This window comes from Lemur catta, chromosome 3 (genome assembly GCF_020740605.2).
Source record: "Lemur catta isolate mLemCat1 chromosome 3, mLemCat1.pri, whole genome shotgun sequence".
Lineage (NCBI taxonomy): Eukaryota > Metazoa > Chordata > Mammalia > Primates > Lemuridae > Lemur > Lemur catta.
The window spans coordinates 125,097,466-125,124,765 of record NC_059130.1 but is presented as its reverse complement, the minus strand read 5'-3'; the positions used below and the strand labels follow the sequence as shown (position 1 = coordinate 125,124,765).

General features: G+C 62.1%; 1 protein-coding gene across 1 annotated transcript in view; it reads left to right on the top strand.

The window, feature by feature from the left end:
• PRDM16 (PR/SET domain 16) overlaps positions 1 to 27,300 on the top strand; it is a 309,045-nt gene that overhangs the window by 117,201 nt on the left and 164,544 nt on the right. The gene's annotated exons all lie outside the window — the stretch shown is intronic.

Here is a 27,300-nt window from a genome sequence, read left to right as displayed (position 1 = left end):
CCGAAAGAGCCGCCACGGCCGAGGTGCAGCCAGCGCCGGTCACCCCTCGTGTGCCTTGGAAAGAACCGGCAGCCACGAAACGGAGGTCGTTTGGTTAATTCCGAGTGTCCCGGCAGTGCCCGTCCCCTCGGCCCACCAGGCTCCTGCCTGAGGGCGAGTTTGGCGACCTCAGGAACAGTGAAGTTGTGTTTCCCGGGAGGCCGGCGCGTTTCCATCGTCACTGTCAAAGGGGAAGCAAAGCGTGTTTGTGACGGGGTCACTGGCGCGCTCCTGCAGTTTGTCTGTGGGCAGCAACGCCCGGAGTCCCTTTGCCCGGTTCTCTGGACTGGTGTCCCTTCCTTCTCGTCCATCTGGCACCTGTCACCGGAGAGACTGTCACTGTCAGTCACCCGTCCCTACGCGAGTGGACACTCTGGGACGTAGTGGCCTCTGTGCTGGGGATGCCCGGCCTAGGCGCTGTGCTCACCCGTGGTCTTCCTGGGACGGATTAAAGGAGCCCTGACCCCTAGCATCGGGCCGGGCTCGCCTCTTTCCTCCCCTCCCCAGAGTCAGAATTACCCAGAAAATTCCGCTCATCTGCCGCTGAGGCTGCACAGGGTTTGAGAGTGGAGTCGTCTCTCGCTGAGACCCCTGGAATTTCTGGCCACCAGAGGAGGAGAAGGCAGGAAGCCCCCACCTTTGGAGCAGACCCCAACACCCCAGGTCTGTATCAGGAAGCCGACTGCAGGGGGATCGGGACAGCCGTGCTGTGAGCCTGGATCTGAGACCTGGCTCTGCTGCCACTAGCCGGGCGTCAAGGGACGTTGCTGTGTTGCCCTGTGTCTCCACTCGCAGCTCTGCAGGGAGGTCCCGGCCTCCCAGGGCTGTCGTGAGAATCACGGGAACGGATCTCAGAGGCCTAACCGGGCACCAGCCGTGGCACCTCCTGCATCAGGGAGCCGGCTGGTCTGTCCCCAGGCCCCTCGGTGGGTTGGGGTCTGCCCCACACACAGGGCGTGGCCGGGAGGCCAAGTGGAGCCTCCCCCACAAACGTCACTCTACGTCGCGGAACCTTCTCTTCCCACCTTTGTCTAAAGCAGGTTCCTCCCATTCGCCCCACTGACCGGGGGCGACTCCCGACCTGCACTGCAGGGTGTTCAGTACGGTAGATGCCGCCCCGAGGTGTGATGACTAGAAGTGTCCCCAGGCACCACCAGGCGTCCCCCTGGCCAGCAGAGGCACCTGACTGGGAACCCCTTGTCCCGGGGGGCCGAGCAGCCCTGCTGGGCTTCATCCTTCAGGACCATTTTCCCTCCCGGTCCGTCTCCTCTCAGGCCCTCGGGGTCTTGTTCTCTGCCATGACCGGGTGCCCCGGGACCCCCACAGGTAGGTGGAAGCCACTGGCCTCAGTTTCCCGGTTAAACACAAGGGTCGCCATTCCCACAGTCAGGGTGGTGACGTGCCCATCTGTCCTGTGGCCACCATCTGCCTCTTGGGGGGCGGGTGGGACTTAACTCTCTGGAGGCGTTTGGCCGGCGTGGGCGTCCTGGGGAAAGAGCAGCGGGGATTCTGGACGAGCCCAGAAGGGAACACTGTGCTCTGCTGGCCCGGGAAGGGCAGACATCAGGCGGCTTTGAACGTCCCAGGGAAAACTATGGGAAAGTTTTGGTGCCAGGGACAAGAAAAAATTAATCATTTCTCTGGCGAAGGCTCCTGCCTGAGCAGCCATGGAACAGGAAGCCAAGGACGTGAAACAAACCTTAGACCGGGACTTACGGTCACGCCTAGAAACAGCGGGGTCCGGAGCACGTCTCACGTGTGACCTCAGGGAACGCAGCTCCGGCGTGGCCAGTCCTGATGTGGCCAGTGCTGACGGCCACACCTGTCCCTCCGTCAGCCCGGACAGGCCGGAGCCCACTGTGCTCCCCTTTGTGAAGGTCACGTCCGTCCTCGTTTTCCCCAGGGACAGCGAGGCGGGAAGCAGGAAGCAGCCCCGGGTGGGTGGGACGGGCTTCCCTGGGGTGCCGGTTCTCCTCCTGCCAGTCCAGGGGCAGCTCCCTGCAGGTGCATGTGGCAACTGAGCACCTCAGCGGAAGGTCCCAGAACCTCAGTTAGGGAGCCTTTGTCGACACGGATCTGCCACAAACGCCACTTCCTACTTCGGGGAAGGTTGGAGCCAGCAACTGCCCCAGGGAGCCACAGGCCTACCCCCTCCCGAGATTTGGGCCAAGGACACACCTGTGATTTCCTGAGCGCTGCAGCCGGGCTGTCCCCAGGGTTTTCAGAACTGGCAGAATAAGAAGATTTGTGTTCTAGAAAAGTAGCCACAGTCACTTGCCCTCCAACCCCAGGGTTGAACGGGGTGTTGCCAAAGCTGCCTTCTCACCTACGCTCACGTCAGCCCCTTCGCGGAATTCTCAGTGAACATGGAAATGCCACGGCGTTTGCTAGGGATGTTTGGCACGTTGTGGCCAATTCTCCTTCTCTACTACAGGAAATCTGTGACTCCTCGTGTAATCTCACCGTAAACAGTAGCCCAGGTGTGGGTGTCGCGAACAGGAACATAAGCAATCAACACTGAACAGTGACATGGCCGGAAGAGGGTTCTCCACGTGCCGCGTGTTTCCCTGCAGTTGCGTGCAGCGCTGCAGGCCCGTGTCCCAGTGGCTCTCGTGGGGCTCTCGAGGCTTTGGGGACGCTCCTTCCGCCAGCGTCGCACACCTGATCCCTCCAGGGCTGAGCTGGGGGGTGAGCGTTTTCCCTGCGATAGGTGAGGGGGCTGAGGCCCGGGACGGTGGTGCGGCCTGGAGATTGGGGTCGGGGCTCAGGACTCCAGCTCCCAGCGGGAACCACAGCTGCAGCGTGGCGTGTGGCATGACAGAGGGTGTGTGTGTCACTCCCAGTTCTGATTTCAGCTACTCAAGCCACAGATAAAGGCTGATAAGATATTCCAGGGCAGGCTCCGAGGAGCAGGTGCCACGTTCTAGGTTGAGGGGATCCGAGCTCGTGGCTGACAGTGCCGGGGTCCTCGGGCCGGGTGCGCGTGTGCTCAGTGGTCACTCTTGAGACAGACATCGCTTATTTACCCGCTCGTTAGACGTGTGTTCATTAGTCATTAGGTGTGCACTTGTTTATTCACTAGATAGCTATTTGTTCACTCGTTGGTCAGAGGTTTGTTTCTCCCTTTGTTTGACTCTGTCCATTTGCTCAGTAGAGACTTGTGTGTCTACTTGTGACGTGGCACATGGCCTGCTGAGGCCCTGCCATCGGCCAGCGACTCCGCGGGCCACCCACGCATCATCTGGGTCAGTCTGTCGTCACCGCCGATTTTCTTGTTCTAAGTAGAACAATCATCGAAAACGAGCGTGAGTCACTTCCTGGAAACAACGTCCACCCCAAATGCGAGGTGACCCAAGTGTGGGCCGAGCGTCCCTCCCTGGGTCCCGTGTCCCCGTCTGAAAAGCCGTGGGCTTGGCCTGGTCCGAGGTGGGGCCGCAGGTGGGCTTCTGAGGAAGGACTCGGGGCAGAGTCGCCGGTGCGGTGGGGTTTTGGCAGATCCTTGTCCTGAAAACAGGTTTGGTTCCTCCTGCTCTGTGAGCCTCGCGGGGCTGGGCCTTTGCTCCCCGGGCCGCGCCGTGGTGGTCCAGGCTGCTGGAGCAGCCCCGGGCGGCCCTGCCTCCATCCACCCTCGGCCTTGGCTTCCGCCCCTCACAGACAGCCTCGGTCCTCAGGGGGCAAGATGTCTGCACCGGACAGTGACGTGGCCTCGCAGCGTGCGTGTGCACGTGTGATGTGCGTGTGCACGCGTGTGCCCCGGTGCCTGTCGGCCAGGCTGGCGTGAGCGCGGGAGGGAGAGGGCTCCGCGGGAAGCGCCTCCGCAGTGGGCAGAATGGACGGGACATGAAAGCACGGAGGACAAATAGTTTCCTACCTTGCTCCGATAATGGGCGAGTCCTCGGGGCGATTAATCCTCGCGTCGCCTTTGCAGCTCGGTTTGGGAGTGACAGTGACAAGGCTCCCGAGGACTCCGCTAATTTGCACTCCATTCAGCGCCTCGTGAAAACCCATCAGGGCTGCGGAAGGACCGCGCCGCGCTTGACCCCATTCAATGGGGAGCGATACACTGGGAACGCGGCCAGCGCGCACAATGCCCAAAAGAGCAAATTGGCAGAGCTTTGTTCCTCCTTTCTCCCCTGCCTTTCACGCGGCCTGTGCTAGTTAAGCTCCTCATTTGTCCCCGCTGGGGGCTCGGGGCTTGGGTCACCCTCGGGGGCTGCCTTTTCAGGTGATCTTGACACCCCTCTGGCCCCGGCCTGAGCAGGAGTGGGGGCAGGGCAGGACACCGCAGGATTCTGGGAGGCCGGGCCTGGACGCAGGCGGTGGGGGTCTGCAACGGGGACCCCCAGGTGCCCACGTCCCTCTCCCCTCACAGCCTCACGCACATCCCCTGTCCTCAGCTCTCGGGGCACCGCTCGGAGGCCCTGGCTGGAGACCAGCACCCCCAGCATCTCCTGCTGTCTCACTTGCCGCTGTGCACAGGCACCTGCGAACATCGGAACCTGCGAGATGAGCTTTTCCGCTGCTCCCTCCGCCTGTCCCCTCCACCTGTCCCCTGCCTCCCTGCTTTCCCCCCCCCCCCCGCCCCCGCCTCAAGGAGCACAGTCTGTGAGGGCCCCCGGTAAGGGAGCCTATTCCCTGCCGGGCCGGAGTCCCCAGCCTCCTCTGTGGCACTGCCCGGCCCCCACCCAGCTATGCCACAAGCCCCAGCAAAGCCAGGCGTGGGGACCCTGGCGGGGCCACCCTGGCAACAGGACAGGCGTCATCACCTTGGAAAGGGAAGCCCCGGCCCCTCGCTTGCTGGCCACGTGCTCCCCGGAATGGCGGAGAATCCCACCCTTGCGGCCCCTCCGCTGCCAACAGCGGCCACAAACACAGATCTGCAGACCCCGAATTAGCAGTAAACGCTACCCGCTCAGCGACGGAGCAGAGTCAAAAACAAACCACCTTCCCAAATCTCTATGAATTAAACATGGCAAACCCATCAAGTCATAGATACGACCATTCTTGCCTAATTTGCCGACACAAATAACCGTAACTACTTTGTTGGGGAGAGGGGTGCCGAGGGCGGTTGTCTCTGCTCAGCCGCTGTAATTATAAAATTGCGATGCCTGTAATTTGCCACTCAGCCCTGTCACCGGCTGGGGAGCCATGCATGCCGCACGGTGCACACAGCGTTTCTGCTTTGGGGTTTTGCTGTGCCGACTCAGTTTCCCTGGAGAGCCTGTTGTCACTTCCCTTGGGGCACAGGCACCTGAGGGTCTTGAGCACTGGAGCGGGGACGGTGGCTGCTCCCGGGAGATGCTCTAACTAGACACTTCCCCAGGGTGGCCGGGGAGGATCTGGCTCTCCAGGTGAGGAAGTGGGGCTTCCGGGATGCCGTGTCCACCCCTGTCACCCCAAGAAAGGTCACAGCCAGGGCTTAGACGGGGACTCTGCGTCTGGGCCGAGCCGGTGTGCGCCCGGAGGCCTGGCCACCCCCCATTAATCCTGCAGCTCCCGATCCTTATCAAGCCCGCTCTGCCTGGAACATTAGCTCGGAAGCACGCAGCCCGCGAGGGCGTGCCCGGCGAGTCCGGCAGGACGGCCGGCAAGCTGTGCCTGGACACATGTCCCCGTCCCGTGTGGCCACGTGCTCAGACGTACCTGGGATCCACGGTTCTTACTCCGTCCCGGCCCCACCCTTGTCCGGAGGGCACGTGACTGGCCCGGGATGCGCAACAAAAATGCGTTTCCCTGTAAAAAGTTTACTGCAGAAAGCGGAAAAGTAATTTAATAGGGAAAACAGTTTCCCTGTTCAGACAGGTGACTTCTCATTTTATTCTCCTGTTGGACATAAACCAGAAACTTCTAGATCTGTGGTAGCCCGACACGCTGGGCAACTTCCAACCCCACCTGTCTCCGTCTAAGCGGAGATAATGCCCGTCTCAGCCCAAACGCTGCCAAGCGACCTAGAGCGGTCCTGGCTTCGCTGGTTTCCAAAGCGATTCCACAGGTCAGACCCGCCGGTGCGAGAGCCACGCCCACAGAGGGTACCACGGCAGCATCTTGCGGGGCAGGTGTGGCCCCCCAGGCTGGCGTCCCCCTCAGAGGCAGGTGGACCTCCGAGCATGCCGGCCCCTGCTGGGCGCCTGGCCCCGAGCTCATGGTTTCCACATGGGACAAGAGATGCTCCGACAGGGAGGTCGTTACGATGACCTTGACCTTGACCTTGGCCGAGGGGGAGCTGGGGCCCGAGGATGCTTTTCTGGTGGACACAGGCACTCTGGCCAGGTGGGTCCCGAGACTCCGGTGTGAGGCTGGGCGCAGATCCCCAAACCTCCCTGTCTGCCTCTGATCTCGGAGGTCCACGTTGCAGGCCGGACACTGGGGGCCCGTGTGTGTGGACCCCGTGGCCAGTTGACCAAGGCGTTCCTTTCAGCCAGCCAGCGGTCATCTCAGCGTCCTCAAAGACCCCATGCCGGCCACCGACCCGCCACTGCCAGGGCCCTGACGGCCAGTCCTGAGCTCCAGGGTCGCCTGGGTTGAGGATTCAATCAGAGCCAAAAACATCCCCAAGGGGTTCCTTCCAGCTACCGAAAAGTGAGTCAGTGAGCAGGAAAGGATGGGGCGGGATGGAATATGCTGGAACAGAGCCCAGCCAAACCTTCTGTGGACAGACAGGTAATCCCTGAACCACATCACGAGGCCACGTCCATGCCAGGGAAGTCCAGCTGGGCCTCGGGGACAGGCGGGGTCCACAGGTCCAGGAGAGCGGATCCCGCAGGGCCGTTCTGGGCTTAGTGCCCTGTGGGCCTGGGCAGGGTGGGAGTGGCCGGCTGGGTGAGTGGGCCGCCCTGCCCCTGCCCCTGCCCCCACCCCAACTCCCTCTACCACGTGGGCAGACCCGGACCCAGACCCGCGCCGAGGCCCTGTCCTCCGGGGACCTGTCTAGTCAGCGGTTCCTCTGCACTGGTGGCTTCGCCTCCCCCGCCCGTTCCCCCGGGCATGAGGGATGGCCGTGGCCTTCCCCTGCCAGCCTGCCCTCCTCCCCAGTGCCCCACGTCCTCTGATTTCCCCTCGGCTCTCACAAATTCTGCCCGTGTCCGCACCCTCATTAATCAATGTCAGCGCACGGCGTCGGCAACAAGGGCCGCATTCTTCCCCAGCCCCAGCCTCACACATCCCATTGTTCCCCGGCCGATTCAGACGGCAGGAAAACAGCCCATGCAGCACATAAAAGAGATGAGACAGAAATGAAAAGAATCGAGGGAGAAAAAAGAGGAGGCATTTTCCCCCCGAAACACTCGAATAAATGCTCGGCAATGATAATTTAAATTATTCATACATTTATGAAAACATCCATTGAAAACTGAAGTGTATGATGCTCTTTGTCTCTGTCTCTGTCTCTTGTTCGGGATTAATCTTTACTGTAATTCGTGCCGGCCGTGGCCCTCACAAAGGCCATGCTCTCTTTCCATGGGAAAAATGTGTCGACAGACCCCAGTGAAAAGTTGGGGAGAAGTTTCTGCTGACGCGGCAGCTGCCAGGCCCTCGAGACGCCGGACGGGCCACGTCTAAACAGTGTCCAACCCACAGGCAGCACAGAGTGGTTCTCACATCACTGTGCTCCAGTGACATCCGTGCCGTGGCGCAGGAGCCGGCGGGACTGCCTCGGGCAGGGGCCCACGGAGCATGCGTGTCCCGCGGCCCCCGGGGAGGGAGAGCCGGACAGTCCTCCCCACGACGCCCCGCCCGGCAGGGACGCTCGCGCTGGAGGGGTCTGGCAGCCAGGGCCCGCTGAGCCCAGCCCAGTGCCACCCCTGTGTCCTGCCCTGCAGCGTGCAGGTGACAGCAGGCCAAAGCTGCCATCTCGGATGCTCCCCAACCCTGGGCCGGGGTCCTGCGTCCCACTGTCCTGAGGTCAGGGGCGTTGGACCCCTTCCTGATATTGCACAGGGTGGCACACTGTGGACAGTGGCCACCGGCACAGAACTGGAGTGGACGGATTCCTAGCGGGCGGTCCTCCGTGACCGCCGTGGAGATCTGGCACCCACCGTCCGCACCTCCACCCCCTCCCACCCCTGGTCCCTTCCCCGGCCATCGTTAGCCCTGGGGGAAGGAAGCTCCCTCCCCGCGACTGAACTCCGGTCCGAGGGCCGGGGGAGGAGCACCCGCACCCCTGCGGGATGTGCCGTTTCTGTGCAGCGTCCTCCCTCCTGTGCTCCTCCATCAAAGTTTTGGTCCAAAGCGGGCCTGGGAGCCCACGTGGGCTTTTCCCGCTTTCCAAAAGATGGCCCCGGTTCCCGGCGTGTGAGCCGTTTGCGGCTACCCCTCTCTGGACAGCGGGTGCGCCAGCCCAGTGGCGGGCGAGGCGCGTGTGCGGGACTCGGTGGGCGCAGCGATGGGGCCTCTTTGGCGCTCAGAGCCTCTGTAGGTTCAGAAGCCCGTGCGGAGACTGCGGGGCGGCCTCGCCGGCTGGTCCAGACTTATTTGGTCTGGAATGGGAGCAGGGATCCCGTGGGAACAGCCCTCCTCGCTGGATTTACGGCTTCTCTGGTTTGGGCCAGGTCACAACCCGAGAGGAAAACCGCTCCTCTCAGCTCCGCGTTCAGACCAGAAGGCGTCTGGGCAGCGCCTGGGAGCAGGGACCTGGCCGCGGGGGCGGGGCCAGCACAAGCTCGGGTGGGGGTGGGGGTGGGGTGCTCCACGCCACCACGGCAAAGCGGGTGCCTTCCCAGAGCAAGCGGTTTTCGCGGGTCCCGTGTGGCTCATCCTGGTAGTTTTTTATTTTATTTTTTTTTAACGTGGGAGAATTCCTGAGGCTCAGCCGGTTGCCTTAAGCTCCCCGCGAGTGTCGTTCTGGACCCGCCGGGACACTGTCTCTTCTGCCTCCCCGTATTCAGGGTGCTGCCTGGCGCTACTGTGCTCCCACTGTGGGCCCACACACGGGGTGTCGGGCACCTCCCCCCAGCTAGCCCTCCCTCCCCTGTCACCCGTGTGGGGGTCTGGGAAGGTGCCAAGTGCAGGAAGGACACGGGAGCAATAAATCATCCCTGGTCCAACATCTGCAGGCCCTGGGGGCTCGCCCCTGGCCGCTGCCACCCCCCACATCCCTCCCCGACAAAACGCTATTGTCGTGGCCGAGTGAAGAAGACTCGCTTCCACTGACAAAGGGCCCCCGCCGCCGTGGCGTGGACCGCGGAGGAGGTGCCTGGCTCCCGGCAGGGAGCTGTGGGGCTCTTTCTTCCCTCCGGTTCATACTTTTCCTCTCTCATGGGGGTCCCCCAGAGCCTTTCACTGGGCTTCATATTCACATAAAGACATCAAGAAAAAACCCCGCAGAAAGAATTATTAGGCATGGCTGTCAAATGCGTTATGGGGGGGCACAGTAACCCTTCAGGGGCTGGCCCGGCAGCCCCAGCCTCCCGAGAGACCCCGGGCATCCGGAGGAGGAGTGGGGCCACCCTGGGGTGCAGGCACTGGCCACGACACACTCTGCACACCCGCCCAGTGGGACACGCACACACGTGCACACGAGCGTGCACACGCAGGTGGGCGTGGATGGCACCTGTTCACACACGGATCTCAAACTGCGGCATTTGCTGTGAAGGTGCTGTCCCCTCCTCAGAGAGGGACGCTCCCCACCCTCCTCCCTGTCCTCTTTGTTCTGGTGAGCAGGACGGTCTTGTCCCTTCTCCACCCTGGCAGCCGTCTCTGCCCGCTCAGCCCAGGCACTGCGGCTTTCTGCTCTTGGAACCAGGGGTGGCTGAAACCAGATGTCCCTGGAGGCCAGGTTCACGCTGGGTAGGACAGGGTGGACGATCCCAGCGCACCCACTCAGAAATCCCGAAAACCAGCAGGTTCTGCAGAGACAGGCTCTGTGCTCAGGGCAGGTATGGGCTGCCCTGGGCTGTCACGCGGGGGGAGGGTCTGCTCCCCTGTCCCCAGCGCAGAGCTGCCACCAGCTCGCCCCAGACCGCTCTGCCACCTGCCTGATCCTGACGGCTTTCCGAACATGCACAGCCGGGGCCCAGCCTTCCCCAAGGAAGCTCCCCCGTGCCCAGGGCCGCGTGGAGCCGGCAGCCGCCGGGGAGGGATGTGCTCCCCCATGGCCGGCCGCGGGGGACACCCTGAGGATCTGTGACGGGGGCGCCCCGGGGTGGGCAGCGCTTCGGATGCATTTTCAACGTAGCTCTCCGGTGCACAGAAACCGAAAACCACATGCCGACAAACGACTCCCTCGGCAAACATTTTTATTTCCAATTAGCGAAAGAAAAATTGCTAATTTGCTGCAGTTGGACCAGGCTGACGTCTCAATCTGCGGAGTGTCAGTGCAGTGAAAGGAAGCGTTTCACACTGTGCCGGGAAGAGCACGCAGCTCTAAAGAGGGTCAGGGCGGCGGGCCCAGAAACCAGATTGACTGGCCACGGCGCTCAATTACTCACACAAGACACACATTGTCTGCCGTGCCAGCTCCAGAGGACCTGCCTTCTCAGGCCTGCCCCTCGGCGCGGGGGCGGGGGAAGGGGTCCGGCGCGGAGGGGAGGGCAGGGTGCTGGCAGCCTCCGCGGGGCAGGATCGTCTTCGGGAACAGAGCGAGTCAGGGGCCGGGTTAATGATTACCCGGCTCTGTCTGCAGTGTTCAGGAACAGGACGATAAAATTCTCCAGGGCCCGGCCGCGGCTCTGCACCCGGAGATACTGCGCCGATAACACCCCGCGGGAGTCGGCGGCTGGACGGGCAGGAGGGGCACCTCTCACGCCGCGTTTCAAGGCACCGTGACTGCCCCACTTAACTGACCTCGGGAGAAGCCCCTCCAGGCCTCTGGGGACCACCCCCCAACCTCGGGGAGCCCCAGGCTGGGCTCTCGGCAAAGCCGGCTCTCCCCAGGCCTGAGGTCCGGGGACCCACGGAGCTGGCGTGGAGTAAGGACCCAGAGCCGGCAGGGCCTCCCCGGGGAGGTGGTGAGGCAGCTGTGCTGGCCACAGATGTTTGGTGCTGAAGTAATAATGAACCTCTCCTGAAAGCCATTGACCACGTAACCTCAGACAGCGAAAGCCTCCGGGTGGGCTCTCGGAGGATCTAAACGGGCTTGCCGACAGCTGCAGACACAAGCCTCATTTTGCACAGGCATTCATTCCATGCCCACACGAGCCGGGATGAAAGCATCTTGTTCTCCTGGCCCTGCCCACGCCGTGTCTCCGTCTGCAGTACCTTCCTCCCGCGTCCCCACGGTTCTGGAGCCTGCCCAGCCCCCCGGCCGGTTCCCACGAGGCCTGTCCCAGGAAGCGTCCCCACCACTGTGCGGCCACATTGCTGACACCGTCACAGTCGGCCAGGGCAGCCCCAGGAGGCGACCTGCCCCTGCTCAGACTCACCCAGGGCAGATCCCGCAGACACCTGCAGCCCTCGCCTGTGCCTGTCCCCTCTGGTGGCTCAGTGGGCCTTGGCCCGGGTCACGTGGTTCCAGGACAGGGCAGGGAGCAGTGCGGGCCCAGCTGGGGCTGAGCAAGCCAGACCTGCCTGCAGGTGCACCTGGCCCACCCGGCCCACCTGGGCCACTGCTGGTTCCCCTTTGGAGTGGCCTAGGAGAGCCCTGCCTTGACCACTTGGTCCTCTGCCCATCTCTGGCAGCCCTGGTGTCCCCAGGGTGGTGACCGGTGGAGTCGTGCAATTGTCTGGCAAACAGGATGCAGAGAGGGGCAGGTGTCAGCAGTTGCTGGCCCCCTTGGAGGGCAGTGCCAGCCTGCGTGGGGAGGGTCCTGGCCTTGGGACCAGCTACCCAGGGAGGACAGGCCCAGCCCAGCCCGGGGAGAAAGGAGCCACCCACAGCGGCAGAGCAGCCTCTGTCATCACCCGCCGTGCAGAGAGTTAAGCCGCCATCCACGGCAGCCGTACAGTGCTCCGCCTCAAGTCAGGCCGACCTGCCTGGGGAGCGGAAGTCAGGTTTACAAGCCAGGAGGGTCGGTGAGGTTCAGAGTGGGGAAGGTTGGGGGGGCCGGACCCTGGGATGCCAACTGGCCACTGCTGTCACCAGCTCAGACCGGCCGTGTGCACCTCGGGCACAGAACGAGGCCTGGGGCATGTTTAGTCCTGGACAGAGACTCCAGCAGGGCACCCCCCCCACCACAATCTGATCTTTAGGGAAACAGCCTCAGGCCCTCCAGGCATCAGGGAACAGTGACTGCTGTGTGGCCTTGGACAAGTCACCACCCTCTCTGAGCCTCTGGTTCCTAGCGTAACAGAGACAATCAGATGCAATAATGTATGTGGGACTTTTTCCCACGAGATGCGAAGCGCTGCTTGGATGTGTTGTCTTTGTGCAAATAAGGACAGAGGGACTGCGGCCGGCATTGTCGGGGGAGCGCTTTGTCCTGCGTGGACCGGTCTGCCGGCACTGTATTTTCTTCACTAGAAATAAAGCTTTGCCCGCCGGGCCATCAATCATGGAAAAGTCTGGCCCCAGACGTACAATGCACACGGCGCTGTTCCCAAGGACAGAGAGGCCGGGCGCACTGTGCATTTGGCCGCTTCTCCTGGCTCCTTCCTGCCCGGCCCTGAGCTGTCGAGAGCCTGAGGGCATGGCCCACACATGCGTGCTCGCAATACACACATGCACACACATGCATACGCACAGACTCACCCATGTGTACCCAAGCAGGGACACACATGCACATACATGCACATGTGTTCACAGGAGCAAAACGCACGTGCATGTGTGTGCACACACAGATGTGTGCAATTCCCCGTGGAGACCTGACTCTCACCCCAAGGCCCATGACCTCGGAGCCACTCTCAGGGTTCGCCTGGCGAGGAGACATCTGCACAGAAAACTCTGTGACGTTTAGAAGGTGGTACAGGACACCTCACAGAGTTGTGACTTACCTGTGCGCAGACCCTGGGGGCACCCACTGCTCCCCAGCAGGCCTATGGACTGTGCACGGGGTGAGGTGGGGGGGTCAGGACACAGCTGCCGTGGCCGTGAGGCAGAGGGCTGAGGACGAGGTGGGTGGCCCCCACCCCAGCCAGACCTCCCCGGGGACGAGCGAGGGACTGCAGAAGTCACTCCCCACACAGGCCCGCTGCTCCCCAGCTGGGCTGCTGCTCGGGAGGCCCAGGCCTTGGGCTGCATCTTCCAGCGTCCTGAGCTGGCAGAATGTGCCAGGGCCGGAGCAGGCTGAGCACTGGGGCTCCCCGTTTCGCAGGGGGGGACGTCCTCTTTCCTTCCTCCACCATGAGGGGTGGGGCCCCACGTCCACCGCCTGTTGTCCCGCCTTTCTGCCCTCGAGGGAACCTCCACTGTGGCCTGTGGGCTTCAGGAGGGCCAGCCTGCCAGGCTCCGGCCCGTGGACAGTGCTGGCATGTTCTAGAGCCTTACCAGGCAGCCTTACCACACTCACCCTGGCTGTGGTCCAGAATCTCTTATGCCCGGGCCCCGCCCCCACCCTGACGTGGGACCCTGGGGTGTGCCAGGCACCGGGGCTCCCCCTGACTCGCCGAGCTCAGGTCTGTGCTTTTCCTGCATCCGCCCAGGATTCCCCGGTGTGTGGTTTCCAAACTCTGATCTGGGCGCTTTACATCCAAGGGAGCCTGGAGACAGTGCACCTGCCCTGGCAGCCCGGCCGGCTGCTCTCGGTGGGGACCAAGGCCACCTTGAGGGACACCTGACGGGCCCCGGGACCCCCGGCTCCAGAGGCTCCCGGAGAGAGCGAGCACCGAGCCAGGTTTGCTGGAGGAGCCACCTGCCCACGGACGCGTCTGCGGAATGCCCAGATGAGGCCGGGATGGCCCTGCCTCTGCCAAAATAAAGGCCTCTCTTTGCTACGAGGGAATCGTCAAGTGAACTGAACCGGGGCCAGTTTCAGCCGGGGCACCGTTAATCACGGTGTCGATTACTGAGCTGCTCTCGGTTTTCATGGGAGCAAACGTTTCTAGAGTCGGTAGCGCCTGTTATCTTTCCACGGATAGAGCCACGCTGCTACGTTGCTGAGCCGAAGTTCCTCTCTCGCCGAAGCTGTTCCCAGCGCAGGAAAACGGCGCACCCCGACCCCGCTGTGCCAACCCGGGCTCACCCCCTGCACGCCGGGAGAAAGACTTTGGGGCCACCAAGTTGAATAACATTGCCTGGATTTTTTTTTTTTTTTTTGCTTTAGCTCAACTGAAACTCATCCAAAGCCTTCTCTCCCTCGCAGACATTGCAGGGGACACACCGTAAATTTGAGTATCTGGACCGCATCCTAATATCACAACCTCAGGAGCAAATTTCTCAGTAAATCACAGACCAGGTGCGAGATGTCACAGAGACACCAGTGCCGGGGAGCAGCCTCCGGAACGGGCGGCAGAACGTGCAGTCGGAACGGGGACCGGCGCGATCCCCGGCTCACGGCGTTTCCCACGGCAAATCCCGTGAGCGGACGGGAGCGAAAGCCGGGCTTCCCGCTCCATCTGAGGCTTTGCCCCCTTGCTCAAATATTAAGATCAACAGTATCACTTTGGAAAACGTTACGTCTAATGGAAAATCCATCCTGCCGATCGGGGCTTCTCTTTCAGGGACGCCATTGTGTCAGGCAGAGCGGCGGCCGGCCGTCAGCTGCTCTGCCTCAAATAGATAATCAATTTCCCTGAAAGCATCAACGATCAGAGTGGACATTTATTGCCCCTGGATGGTTTATCTTCGGGGCCGGGGACAGCAGGGCGGTGACGGATACCAGATCTGCCAGGGAACACAATTAAGTGCCGGGAGGATAAGGAATTTCATACCGTGCACAAGAAAGCAATCAAGTCCATAATTGAACTCCATCGCATGGAATTGCCCGGAAATAAACATCACACCCCGAAGCATGTGACGCAAGTCTGTGTTGCGGGTCACACGATAGTGTTGCGATGTCCCCTTTGTTTCTCCCCTGGGGGTCTCCACCTGCCCCTCTAGCGGACACCGGCCCGCAAGGCAGCCCTGCCCTCCCCTCGCTGCCCGAACTCGGGGCTGTGGCGGCTGCTTCCTTTTCCTTTGCTTGGAGAAGAGTTTGCTGGGCTTCGGATTGTCTTCAGTTTGCCCTGGAATCGTGTGTGCTCATCGAGCCCTTGCACTGGGCAGTCCCAGGGTGGGTGGTGCAGTAGAGGAACCGGTCCCGTGCCTGGAAGGAAAGATGCCCTGGGCCCCCAGGGACAGAGAGAGACACCTTGCTGTGAAACTGGGGGCCTGCTCTGGTCCCACTGCAAGAGCTCGGGGAGAGACTGACATCCCAGCTCTGGGGCCTGTTGTCTCCAGGGAAGTTGCGCCTTCCTGTGGACAGTCTCGGGGACTCCGTGGCCGGGGGGAGGGGAGGGAGGGCACATGCACCCTGCCCTGCTCAGGTCAGGGACGAAGAGTGAGGAGTGAGGAGCTGGTGGGGCCGAGGGCGCCGCCTTGCTGGGCCCTGACTGCATTGCTCCTGGGGCGGGGGTGGGGCACCTCTGGGTCCGGTTCAGGCCTGTTTGGACCTCGTGAACTTGATTTTCAAAAGAACCTTTAAATGCTGGAGTTTAAGGTCATCTACGCTTGGTGAAATTTGGCTTTTAGTTTGGAAGGAAAAGAAAGCACAGAGCATTTTGGACACAAAATAGCTCTTTAAAACAGCATTTTGATGAGTTAAGTATAAATAAATCAGAAACACACGGATTTCATTTCCTTTAAAATACCCGTGGGCTCAAACACTAGCGGGAAAAGTGCCTGGCAAACGGCGGTTTGGGATTTTGACAAACCCAAATATTTTGAAGAGGATTCTGAAGTGTTTGCACCCAGGTCTTCTCTCTGCTCTGCCTCCCTCGAGCGCCGGAGCCGACCGGTCCCTGTGGGCAGGACACGGGCACCCGCCCTCTGCCTCCACGGTTCAGGGCTTCCACAGCCGAGCCCGATGATGCGTTGCGTCCGTGTGTGTGCGTGTGTGTGTGCATGTGCATGTGTGCCTGTGCGTGTGGGCATGCGCGTGTGTACGGAGGGAAGATCAGATAAGGGGTGAGGCTTTGCAACTTCAAGAATTCTAGCTTTATTTTGGCGTGGAATGGGGGGAAAAAACACACATGAGAATCCTACTTGCAGGGGCTGAACTTGGGCTCCGTCTAAGACGAGCGCTGGAATGAAGTCAGGGGTGTCTGCTCTCCGCCCAAACATCTGGGCTCCAAGTGGGGAGTCCAAATCCACCCCCAGAAGTGCTGGATCACCGACGCGGCTCCTGGACACGCAGCCGCCGGGGCAGCCAGATGTGGGGGCGCCGCTCGGACCGCGCCAGCGGCAGCGGGCACTGCAGGGTGAAGTTTTTACCTCCAAGGGGGGCGGTTCTTGGTGTGCCCCTCTGCTGTGGCAGCGTCACTGAACCCGTCACTGGGGCGGCTGCTTTGCACACAGAGCCTCCCCTGGAGGTGGGGAGGGTGGGCGGAGAACGCCAGAACCTCGGCTGCCGCTGGAGGACGAGATGAAACAAACACCAGCTCCTGCCTTCAGGTGCGGGCAGGTAGCCTAGGAGCAGCTCCCCCGAGAAACCACTGACTTCCTTCCTGTTCTGAATTAAAACCCGCCGGGCAGTGCGGGGCAGTTGCTCAGATGCGTGAGGCTCGCTCTGCGGTTTTACAGACTAATAAAGTTTGGGGCATCCGAGGGGAGCCCAGAAGGTCACGGGGGAACCGAGGGCTGTTGCCGGCTCCAGAGTGGTGCTTTCTTGGGGAACTGCCCTGGAGCCCCTCCGCGCAGACGGGACCCCAGAGCCACTTTCTTTGGTTATTTGGGTGTGTGTGAAGATGCGCCTCATGCCTGGGTCTCTCTGCAGCCTCCCCCTTATCTAGAGCCGCGGCCCCACCCCCGCAGTGTCCTCCCTCGGAGACGTAAACAGGACCCCGTTTGGCACGGCCTGCCCTGAAGCCTCTCTCCCCGCGCCGTGCCTTTTGGCATCCAATTAGAAAAAAACCTGCAATCAGTGCTGAAAGTTGGATTTTGAGATTTTCTGCAGAATTAGGCTTGGAGCATTTAACAACAAGGTTCTTTACTGCTCGGCCCCTAAATTTATAATGAAAATAAATATTTCCCCTTCCTGGTGCAGAAGGCCATGCCAACTGCAGGAAAGGGCCTGGTGTGAGGGGAAGCGGCTGGATCCACGGAGACGCCGCAGAGCAGGCCCCTGTGCGTCCCAGCAAGACCCGGTCCCGTAGCGGGGACCCCAGGGAATGAGAACGTTCCGGGCTAATCTCCGACCACTTCTCCTAATTGTACGGTGTTACGTGCTAATCAACACCCAATGCCTTTTCTCTTTAAGACCAAGACAGAACAAGGCCTCAAATTACTAATTACACAAATACAGTGTCTTTTGCTAATTGGATTTGTTAATGTTAGTTAATAAAGCACTTTAAGGATAGGCGGTGTGGTATGAAAGAGGCAATTCATACGTTTAATAATAGGCTAATAACTGTCAGCGATGAATAACCAGCCTCTGCCGCGTGCACCCAGCTCCCCGCGCACTTTCCAGCTCTGCGAACGTCTGTTACAAATTAATGCCTTCGCGGGAGCCAGCTTGCGCGCCGGGCTCCCCGTCCCCGCCGTCCGAGTCCCTTCTTGCCTCCCAGCGGCGGGGTTTGGAGCACACGCAGACCACAGCCTGGGGGCTGTTTGGGGCGCTTATCCTGCAAAGAAAAATGAAGTCCTGTTATTTCTATTATTTATGAAAGCGCCTCAGGCCAAGCGATTAGGGACAGGAACCGGAGTCCTGCATCCTTGTCCTGAGGCCAGAGGCTTAGCTGTTGTACTCAGTGACCCCGGGCGAGCTCCGTGACCTTCACAGGCCTCAGTCAACTCAGCTGGAAAATTGGGTAAAAAGATTGTGGTGTCTCTCAGGCATGGAGCTGCCCAGGGAGGTGCTCAGAGGTGGTGGAACAGTGTGGGCCGGAGCACGGGGACGCGGCGGTGGCCGGAGGTCTGTCCTCACTCGAAGGGCCAAAGCCAGAAGGAGACCAGGACCTGCCGGCTCACAGTCGGGCCTGGACCTGAGGCCGGGCCAGCTCCCAAGCTGGGCTGGGAAACGCAAAGGCCAGATTCCTGCCTCCGGCTCCTGCTCCTGCCCCCGCGTTCTGCTGGCCCTGGCACCTGAGGTCTCCAAAGATTCTGGAAGGACAGGAAAGGGCGCTGCAGCCGTGGGAAGGTTCCCGGGGGCGGCTGCATCTCCGGAGCCGGGCCTGCTCCCTGCACAGAGCTCTGTGTGGACAGGCGCGGGGGGGCGGGCTTTGCGGCTGGTGCTCTGTCAGGATGAGCACCATCCTGAGACACGCCCCCCCGGGGGTCAGTTTCCTCCTTGTCCGAGTCCCTGTTTCGAGACGTGGGCTCTTGGCTGCATCCCACGTGTCACCGTCGTGTCCAGTCACGGGAAGCACCAGTCTCGGGCTGCCCCACCGTGGGCCACGCTGCCTGAGTGCCAGGCTCCCCCTCTCCCAAGGACAGCACCGGGGGGTGTGTCCAGGTCCCCACCTCTGCCAGGGACGGGAGCCCGGAGAAGCACAGAGCGCTGTCTAGGAAAGAGAAGCAAACCAGTGACGGACACGCGTGTGTTTGCTCACCGTCCACGGGACGCCCCGTGTGAGGCTGAGGGAGGCCGGGCCGGGCTGCTCCGACGTGCGGGGACCCCAAGCCCCGGGCAGCCCCTGGAGGGGACGTGTTTGTTCACCGTAGGAATGTGCCAGGATTGATGCCATCGCCCCACCGTAGAGAAGCTGGAGGTCGCAGAGAGAGCAGGATTCCTGCGCCTCCCTGAGTGATGCCGTCCGGTCCCCGTGGCCTGAAGGGAGCCCGCGGCCGCCCGCGAGGGGGCTCCATGCCAGGCTCAGAGAGGAGTCCAAGTCGGGCACAAGGTCGCACCAGCCAGGCTGTGTCATCTCCTCCTCCATCCCAGGGCTTCTGTGGGACCATAGGCCCAGGAGGGGACATCCTGTCCTGAGAGCCTGTGGCCGCCCCTGGCAACACAGTCCCGCCTGTTTCGACCTGTGACCCCTCCGTCCTCTGCCACCCACCTCAGGTCACACTCAGCTCCGTGGGGCTCCCGCCAGCTCGGGGTCTCCTCCCTGCCCAGGACACGCTGGGCTGTCACCCCTCCGGCAGCACTGTCCCACACCGTCACCTGGTCACAGCTGGATACACCTCAGCTCCCTGTTCAGTCTTTGGGAAGAGCAAATAAACTGTGGTGTCGAACCACCTCTCCCGGCTCTGAGAACAGTCTAGAAAATCCAGCCATGTCCAAGAAGATGTCTGCAGCTCTTTAAGATAAGCCTTTCTGGTTCGAGTGCCTTTGCGTGCACGGAAGTGCCCGTGTCTGAGGCTGGTTGGGCAAAGCTTCCAAGGGCCCCGTGGTCACAGCGCTCCCCGGCCCACGGAGGGCAGCAGGTGGCAAGTGCCAGGGCCACAGAGAGAAGGCCCTCCCGGGACACTGTCCCGAGGCCACTCCTGCCCTCATGTGGGCTGTGTGGCCGAGGTTCCCGGCCCACAGGTCAGCACGGACACAGCCGGGAGGACCAGGAGGCTGGGCAGGAGAGGCGCTGCCTGCAGGTGCCCGGAGCCTTCCTCAGCCTCCCGCCCTGGCCCGGAAGGGTCCCGCCCTGTGCCCCTGTCCTCCTCCTGCACTAATGGGGTTGTTTTTCCCAGCCATCCCCCCGACAGACGGTGACCTTGTCAAGTTTGCTAACAGCCGCCCTGAGCAGCCACATATCAAAGTGCCACCACCTTCCCCATCGGGGCTTCCCGCCAGCCACTGGCCACTGCGGATGGGACTGCGGGGTGGGGGGGTTGCTCCCTGAAGCCTCTCGCCGTCTGGAACTGAGCTGCTGGTGCCAACGGTGCGTTCTGACTCCCGGCAGTCAGAGCAGCGCCGGGGAGGCTGGTAGAGGCTCTTCCTGCTCCTCAGGGCGAGGGGGCAGGACGTAAGCAGGTGTGTGTGCTGTTCCGAGGCTCCGGGCCGTGGTGTGGAGCAGGACCAAGGACAGCCGTCGCACCCGGCCCCATCCTCAGACACAGGCGAGAGGGCGAGCGGTTTGCTGTCTCCCCAGAGCAGGGAGTGGCCGTCGTTCCTGGGACGCACTAGGCGGCGAGGGACGGCCACGAGAACAAAATTGCACTCTGCAGAGTCAGGACGAGAGCCAACGCCTTGGGCGTCGGGGTCTTGCTGTGTTCAGATTCCGTGAGCTTTCTGATGCTGTGGCCCTGGCCCCGGGTGGATGCACGTCACCCTGCCACTGTCAGGGTCCCTGGGCCCCGCAGGGTTGTGAAACGAGGTCACTAGAGGACACTTCCTGTACTTGTCGCGCTGGCTCGCCGAGGGTCTCCAGAGAGACACGCTGGCCTCCGTGGGCAGCCGGCCACGACGCCCCTGACTTGCCCACGGCTCTCCCCAGGGCAGTGGGGCAGGGCTGGTTAGAAGGGTTTTCTAGACTCCCCGGTGTCACCAGTCTCGCTGGGGCCTTTGAGCAAGAGGACAAGACCCCGGCCTCTCAGGATGCGCCCGAGGGCTGGCGTAGAGAAGACCACACCGAATGCCAAAGCCACCTGCCCCGGGGCCCCTCCCCATCTCAGACGAGGTGAAATATCCCAGGTAGTTTCGCAGCTTAAGGTGGAAATTCCAACAAACATTCTGGGACTTGGTTTGTGACCATTTTGTGTGCTTCTCCCTGTTGGAAAACAAACAGGAGGAAAAAAGGGAAGTACGGACAGAGAGGTTTCCGGCTGCGCCAATTTCATGCCCTCTCTTCCTCCTGGGCGGCTGCAGCTGAGAATGTGGCTCCGCGGGGTCCCCGGTGGGCGGGGCCGACAGCTGCCCACAGGGTCAGGTGTCGGGGGCTCTGTCTGCCCGTGCTGCCCGGGAAGACCACGCTGCGTCCTTGGACCCCAGGAGGGTTCACGTCACGTCCTCACTGTGTTTCCCCTGCATGGCATTTTGCCTGAGCCGTTTGGTGACGGCAGCCAGTGTGTGCCAAGGTCCCCAGGGCGGATGTGCCACTGCTGCCCACCGGAGCCTCCCGTTCCCTGCAGGGCCCTCAGGGAGGCTTCGCGCTGGACGCGCCACCCGAGGACACGGAGGCCTTCCCATCCCCACCCTCCTGCAGGCCACGCTGCATCTGCTGTGGCCAGGGGTCCACGTGCTTCTGAGGCGAAAGGCCAGCTCTCACGTGATTGCGGCTTTTTGTGCTCTGTGTGTTCTCCGTCCCATTTTGTTTGTTTGTTTGTTTTCACAACGCTTTAAAACAGGCACAGGCTGAGCTTAGCTCTGAGGCCGCACCCAGCTAGGACCTAGGACGTTGTTGTTTGTTGTGGCCCCGCCGGGTGCGTCGGCACCATCCCTCTGCGCCTGCTCCATCTCCATGGGGGTTTCCAGCCGTGACCCTTGGTGGTCTCACAAGTGGACGGTTCCCCTCGAGTGGCATCGTGGCTTGTGTGTTCCTGCTGCCAATAGAGGAGTGATCGGCTGGGCTGCTGCCATGTGCTCCCTCTCATTCTCACCAACAGCGTCAAGGTCATCCCCGGCACGTCTGCCCCCGTCCCACGGATGAGGGCCTCCAGACGGTTGGTTAGCCAAGGGCCTACAGGAGCCCAGGTTGCGGGGAGCCAGCGCAGAGCCCGGACAACTCGCCGGTTGCCCAGCCAGCCCTGCAGCTGTGCAAGCACTCGGCGGGGAGGGAAGGTCTGCGTGGCACTCGGCGTGGGCCGGGAAGGCCCCAAAAGCGTCCTCATGGGCAGGCAGCGTCGGCCCTGATTCCGCAAGAGTCTCGGAGAGGCAGAACAGTCCTGCAGTTCTCTCTGCCGCATCCTCCGTTGGCCTGACACCGAACTCGTCACCTGAAAGCGCAGAAGTGTGCCCCGTGGGGTTGGCCTGGGGATCGGGGCAGAGTGGAGGTCTCACCTGGCCAAGCCCTGCTGGTTCAGCCTCCCCCACCCGCCCCCAAAGAGCAACCGGGGCCGGGGAGCGCCACCTGCAGCTGCATTTGCCCGGATGCCGCGAGATTCCAAATACTGCCCGTTTTTCACAGCGGATCAGCTCGGAATTCCTGGGCGCAGCTGTCCCAGTAATTGGGTCCCATTAGGACAGTGTGCGGTCTTGTTTGGCGGCTCTCTGCCTCCCACCGTCCCTATGCACGGTGGCCTGGAGTTAGCGCGGCAGCTGTGGCCAAAACCCGGCACTCGAGACTCTGCCACGCCGTCCCCAGCCACAGCTTGGACACATTCTCCACGGGGGAGAAAGCAAAGCTCCTTCCATCTTCCCTCTCCCTCCCGGACCCCCCTCCCCATTCCTCCAACGGAACCGGTTCCATGGAGACCACGCAAGCCCGTGGCTCAGAGAGTGCCCGGTGGAGTCTCTCGGCCTGGGCAGGAATCCGCGCTCTGCCGCGTCCCGGCTCTGTGGCGTCGGGCAGCTCACTCAGCCTCCCTGAGCTTCGGCGTTCCCGGGGGCCGGTGGGGGTCATGACAGGATTATGTCCGGCACGAAGCAAGATATGGCAGTGACACCTGTGGCCGAGCTGGCACAGTAGCCGTTACACTGGCACCGTCATTTCATCGCTGTCGGGAGCGTCCCGAGGCACCATCCTCTGGCCCCGTGTCACGCAAGCCGCAGGGCCCAAGGCCACAGCCGGCAGGTGTCTGCCCAGGGAGTGGGCAGGTGGGAATCGCGGGGGCGAATTTGGTCAGGGAAGGGCCCACGGGGGACGGCGATCTGGTGTCTCCAGCCGCATCGCCCCTCGTCCCTGGGAAGGGCGGCCTGCCACTTTTAAGGGAATTATAATGAAATTCAATTCTGCCTTGAAATGTGGGGTGATAACCTCAGGCCCACCCACTCTCAAATAATTAAAGGTTCCCCAACCTCGACAAGTGGGGTTGCAGGTCACAGCCTGAGAAGGGCCCAAATCCTGGGGATCGAACTCCCGTCCTGGGCCTCGGGACCCTCGACGTGCGTGTGACCGAGGGGTGGTGGCCGGGAGACCTGCGGCCCTTCCTGTTCCCCTGCGAGGATGGGGGGCCACCCTTGGACACGCTCACGCCGCAGTGCACTGCCAGGCCTCTGCCAGCTCCCAGGTTGTTTCTAGAACTAAAGAATGTTGAGCATAAAAGATAAATGTTTGTGTAGAACCAATCATTGATCCTGTGATTTACCTTCCCCACGAAGAAAGCAAATCCCCAGGGGGAGTCTGCCTGGGGTGGGGGGGTCTCACGCCGCCACCAGGAGCCCAGGGGAGGGGCCCCAGTAGCCGCTCCCTGGGGTCAGGGCAGCATCTTGGGCGTCGAACGTGTGCGGAAAGGATGGTCAGAACTTCCAGGGCTGGGAAGCAGCTGCCGCGGCCCTGGGAGGGGCACATCTCTCCAACGTGGGTCAGGAGAGCCACCTCTGGTCTTGCCACCGGCAGACCTCGGTGTTAGTTTGAGAGACCCGTGTCCTCGGGCTGGTGGAGAATTCAAAGCGTTGGCTGGAATGGTGCCAAGAAGCTCGGGCAGCCCTGAGTTGGGGTAACCTGCCCCCTCCCCTCTCTTGAAAGGGATAGTTTGGGAGGGTAGGGGGTGTCCAGAGAGAGCAGTATCCTTGCCAACACGGCCCCCAAGACAACTGTGGACCCCAGGGTAGGTGCTCAGCCCAAGCTCTGCCCCAACTCCGCCATGTGCCTGTGGTGTTGGTCTCAGGGCCAGGGCAGGGTCACAGCTGGGGCTGGCTGGGGGCCCCCACTGCCCTGGAGCTGGGGACGGGGCCAGGAGGCCTGGGGATCCTGCTGCCCTCTAGCCAGGAGGTGGGAGTGGGAGGCAGGACCCCCACACCGAGGCTCCCAGCAGCAGCTGGCTTCGAGGGACCTCTGTGGCTTTGGGTTGGGGACCACGAGGCTGCCAGCTGTCCATGGGTGCTTGTCTGACCACTGTGTTGGCACTGAGGTCGGCGAAAAGTGGCTTTTGGGTTGGGGGACCCAAGGAGCCTTCTGGGCTGGTGACATCACCTTTATTTCTCTGGCTCCTTTTTCAGAGAGATGGGCCGTTGCCATGGACCCTCGTGGGGAATGCTCAGGTGACCTGGGTCAGGGGCTGGTCCACACCTGTGCAGCTTCAGTCCTCCCCTGGGCGAGGGGCTGCCCAGCCCCGCTGTCCACATGCACTGTCCCCTCGGGGCCCACAGCCCGGCTGGCAGCCGAGGCCCAGCTGCACCGCTGCGCACACGTGGGGGGATGGAGAACTGGCGGCCGCGGCCCCTCCCCGCTGCTCTAACTCCCCATGCGCCGTGTGGGCAAAGACCACAGCAAAGCGCCTGCCTTCGTTCTTCTCCGTCCCACTGTGTGTTCAGTGGCCTCCTGTCCCGGGCAGGGCAGCCTCTAGCTCTGCCGTGGGGAGAGCTGGACAGGTCCCGGCTGGTGGAGGGAACAGGAGGGCACAGGCTGGAGCCCCCCGTGGCCCGCCAAACGCTTGGGTCAGCAGGGAAGGACCCCCACACGCTCCTCAGAGCGGACACGAACACAGACGCCACTTGGGACCAGTGTTCGCAGGAAGCTGCCACTCTCTGCAGACCCTCCCCCTCGGGTCCGAGCCCCCACCCCACCGTCTGTCTGTCTTGCCCACACGTAGCCCGTGTTCGCCGCCACCCAAGTCTGGCCTGGCCTTAAGGCCTCCGAGCTCCGTCTGGGGGCACTTGCTGCCTTCTCCCTGTGCCCACACTGGCCGCCGCTGCCCCTGTCCTCCGCCCCTCCACCCGCCACCCCCTGCTGCAGGACCCCCACTCCCAGGGCTCCCGCCCACGTCTGTGGGCCCGGACAGCAGCCTTGGTGGCCTCGAAGTTTCTCGTGGGAGGGGGAGGGGCAGGCTTATCCGTTGTCTCTGCCCCACAGTCACTGATGCCGGAATAAATGCTGCCCAGAGATGTTAAAGAATGTCCCCGAGGCACTTTCCACAGGGCAACGTAGACAATGGAGCTCACCGACTGCCCATGAGATGTGGATATGAGGGTGTCGGTGCTTTGCCCTCAGGGCACCGAGGGAGGCCGCAGCCACATAACCTGCAGTGGAGGTGACTCTCTCATTCAGGGACTCGGGCTGTAGGGAGGAAGGTGTGGGCGGGACCAGCCTCGCCGGGGCCGAGGGCCCAGGGCAGGCGCTGGAAGCCGGAGAGCTGCCAGTGAACAGAGTGTTCTTGGAACGTCAGGAAGCGGCAGACCGTGCCCGGGTTCTGGGTCTGGTGGCCGTGCCCGCCGGGCAGGACAGCGCAGGGCAGGGCAGGGCAGCCCTGCAGTCCAGAGAAACCGTCAGGCATGCAGTCGAGGTCTGTGGGCCCCTCTGTGGCTCTCGTGGCTGTAGCAAGGCAGAAGGCCCTGTCACCCCCAGACGGGTCAGGGGAGAGGCTGCCTGCCGGGCACGGTCCCCCCGGGGAGGCATCGGGAAGGAGCCAGCTGGGGGCCGGGGGAGGGGAGTCTTGGCGACTGCTCCTTGCACGAGGGCCTGGGGAGCAGAGCACCCTGGGTTCTCCAGGGACAAACACAAGGGGTTTGGAAGGTGGGACTTTGCCATCATTCACGCCGGGCTGTCTCCTGTTGTCACATGCCCACGTGGGGGTCTCCCCAAGGGGTCCGAGGCAAACCCCCAACTACGGGGTCTGAAGCGGGAGGCTTGGGGATGCCTTTGGGAGGGGATGCCGCGGTCAGGGGTGGGGAGGGGCGGCGGTGTGCAGACCTGTGTGCATTCGGGGCTGGGCTCGGGGACCCGGGGTCCTTTTCTATGCCGTACTTGACTGTGTAAATATTTTTCTTAGGAGTAAAGAGAGAGCCTCCATTCATTGGGTAGATCTCACTTGAAAGAACTGAGAAGTATCTGTTTAGGCATAAAAGCTAAAAACTGTGTCCAAGGAGCTTTAAAAAAAATCATTTCTGTAGCTCAAACATAGCCAAGCTGGTTTTTTTTTTTTTAAATGCAAAAAATAAATAAATATTATCCCACTCCCAGTTGAGAGCTCAAGAGTTTGTGTCAACACCGCTGGAGTCTCTGCTCGGGGAGCCAGCGCCAGGTCGGCCGGTGACTAACCGCCTTTCACGGCTCCTGCCGGAGCTGCCAACAGGACACCACCCAGCTCGGCCCGGCGAACACGGCCAGAGGGAGTTTGGCCTGGGGAGAGTCCTGGCCCGGGTTCAGGTGTGAGTCCCGGTCGGAAGGTTCTGGCATGTGGCTTCTTCCCGCCGGATGTGTCCACCCAGGCCCCCGGTCCTCGCAGAGCACAGGGTGAGAGGCCGCAGGGCCGATTCGGATGCGGGCGGCACCATTTGGCAGTTCCGGGCCTGGTGCTTCTGTCCCTGTCTGTGACGTGGGCGTCACTGGGTCCTGCCTCACGCGGGCTGCGGTGAGCGGTGGCCACCTGCCCCCGCCACGCCTGGGACAGGCCCCCCTGGAAGATGACCTGCCACCGTCACCGGGTCACCACTGCTATCACTTTAATGCAGCATTTACACCAGGGAAATCGGTTAGTAATTGTAGGATGTTGATTTGGAAAGAAAATTAAGAGTGAGAATCGTTCCCTAAAGATTCCATCGCCCCAGAGGGGCGCACGGGCAGCGCGTGAAACGCGGAGGTTCCACCCGGTTCCCGCCATGGGCTCGTTAGCCCCGTTTCAAGGGCTCCATTTAGTTGGGTTGTAAGCCCCTCTGAACAGACAGGCTGCGTAGACACCGCTGTCTACACCCCTCTGCCCAGACGGCGTCCCCCACAGCCCCCAGAGGTGAGCGGAGCCAGGACAGGGTCCAGCGTCAGGGGCTCCGTCAGCCCCTTTTGTGACACCCTGGGTGCCGGCACAGGAAACCCTGAGCCCCCCACCCCACCCCCGCCCAAGACAGGGGCCTTGGATCAGCCTTTAGCGGGTTCTAGACCCAGACCTACATCTCTGGATACGAGGAAGCTACTTTGGAAACAGACGAGGGAGAAGCGTAGATTGGCGAGAGGTGGTTTTGGTCTCGCGGCCAACAGCGACAGGTGCACGGACCAGAGCATCAGGCCCCGAGGGCCGTGGCGACCTGTCCCTCTCTTGTTTGGGGCCCCTCGTGGCCGGGGGGCTCGGGCTGGGGTCCCTCCTGTGGGTGTGTTTTCAGATACTTTAACAGCAGATAACTTTGAAGGGAGGGAAAACCTTCTGGGATCCATTTGTGACACCAAACAGGAAAGTGTAGCCCCCCGTTGGCGGCCAGGCCGAGCCCCGGCGCTGTGAGCGTGCAAGATGTCTCTGTGTGTGTCTCGTCCTTGCCGGCTTCCTGGAGAACAGAGGGTATTTATTTTAAG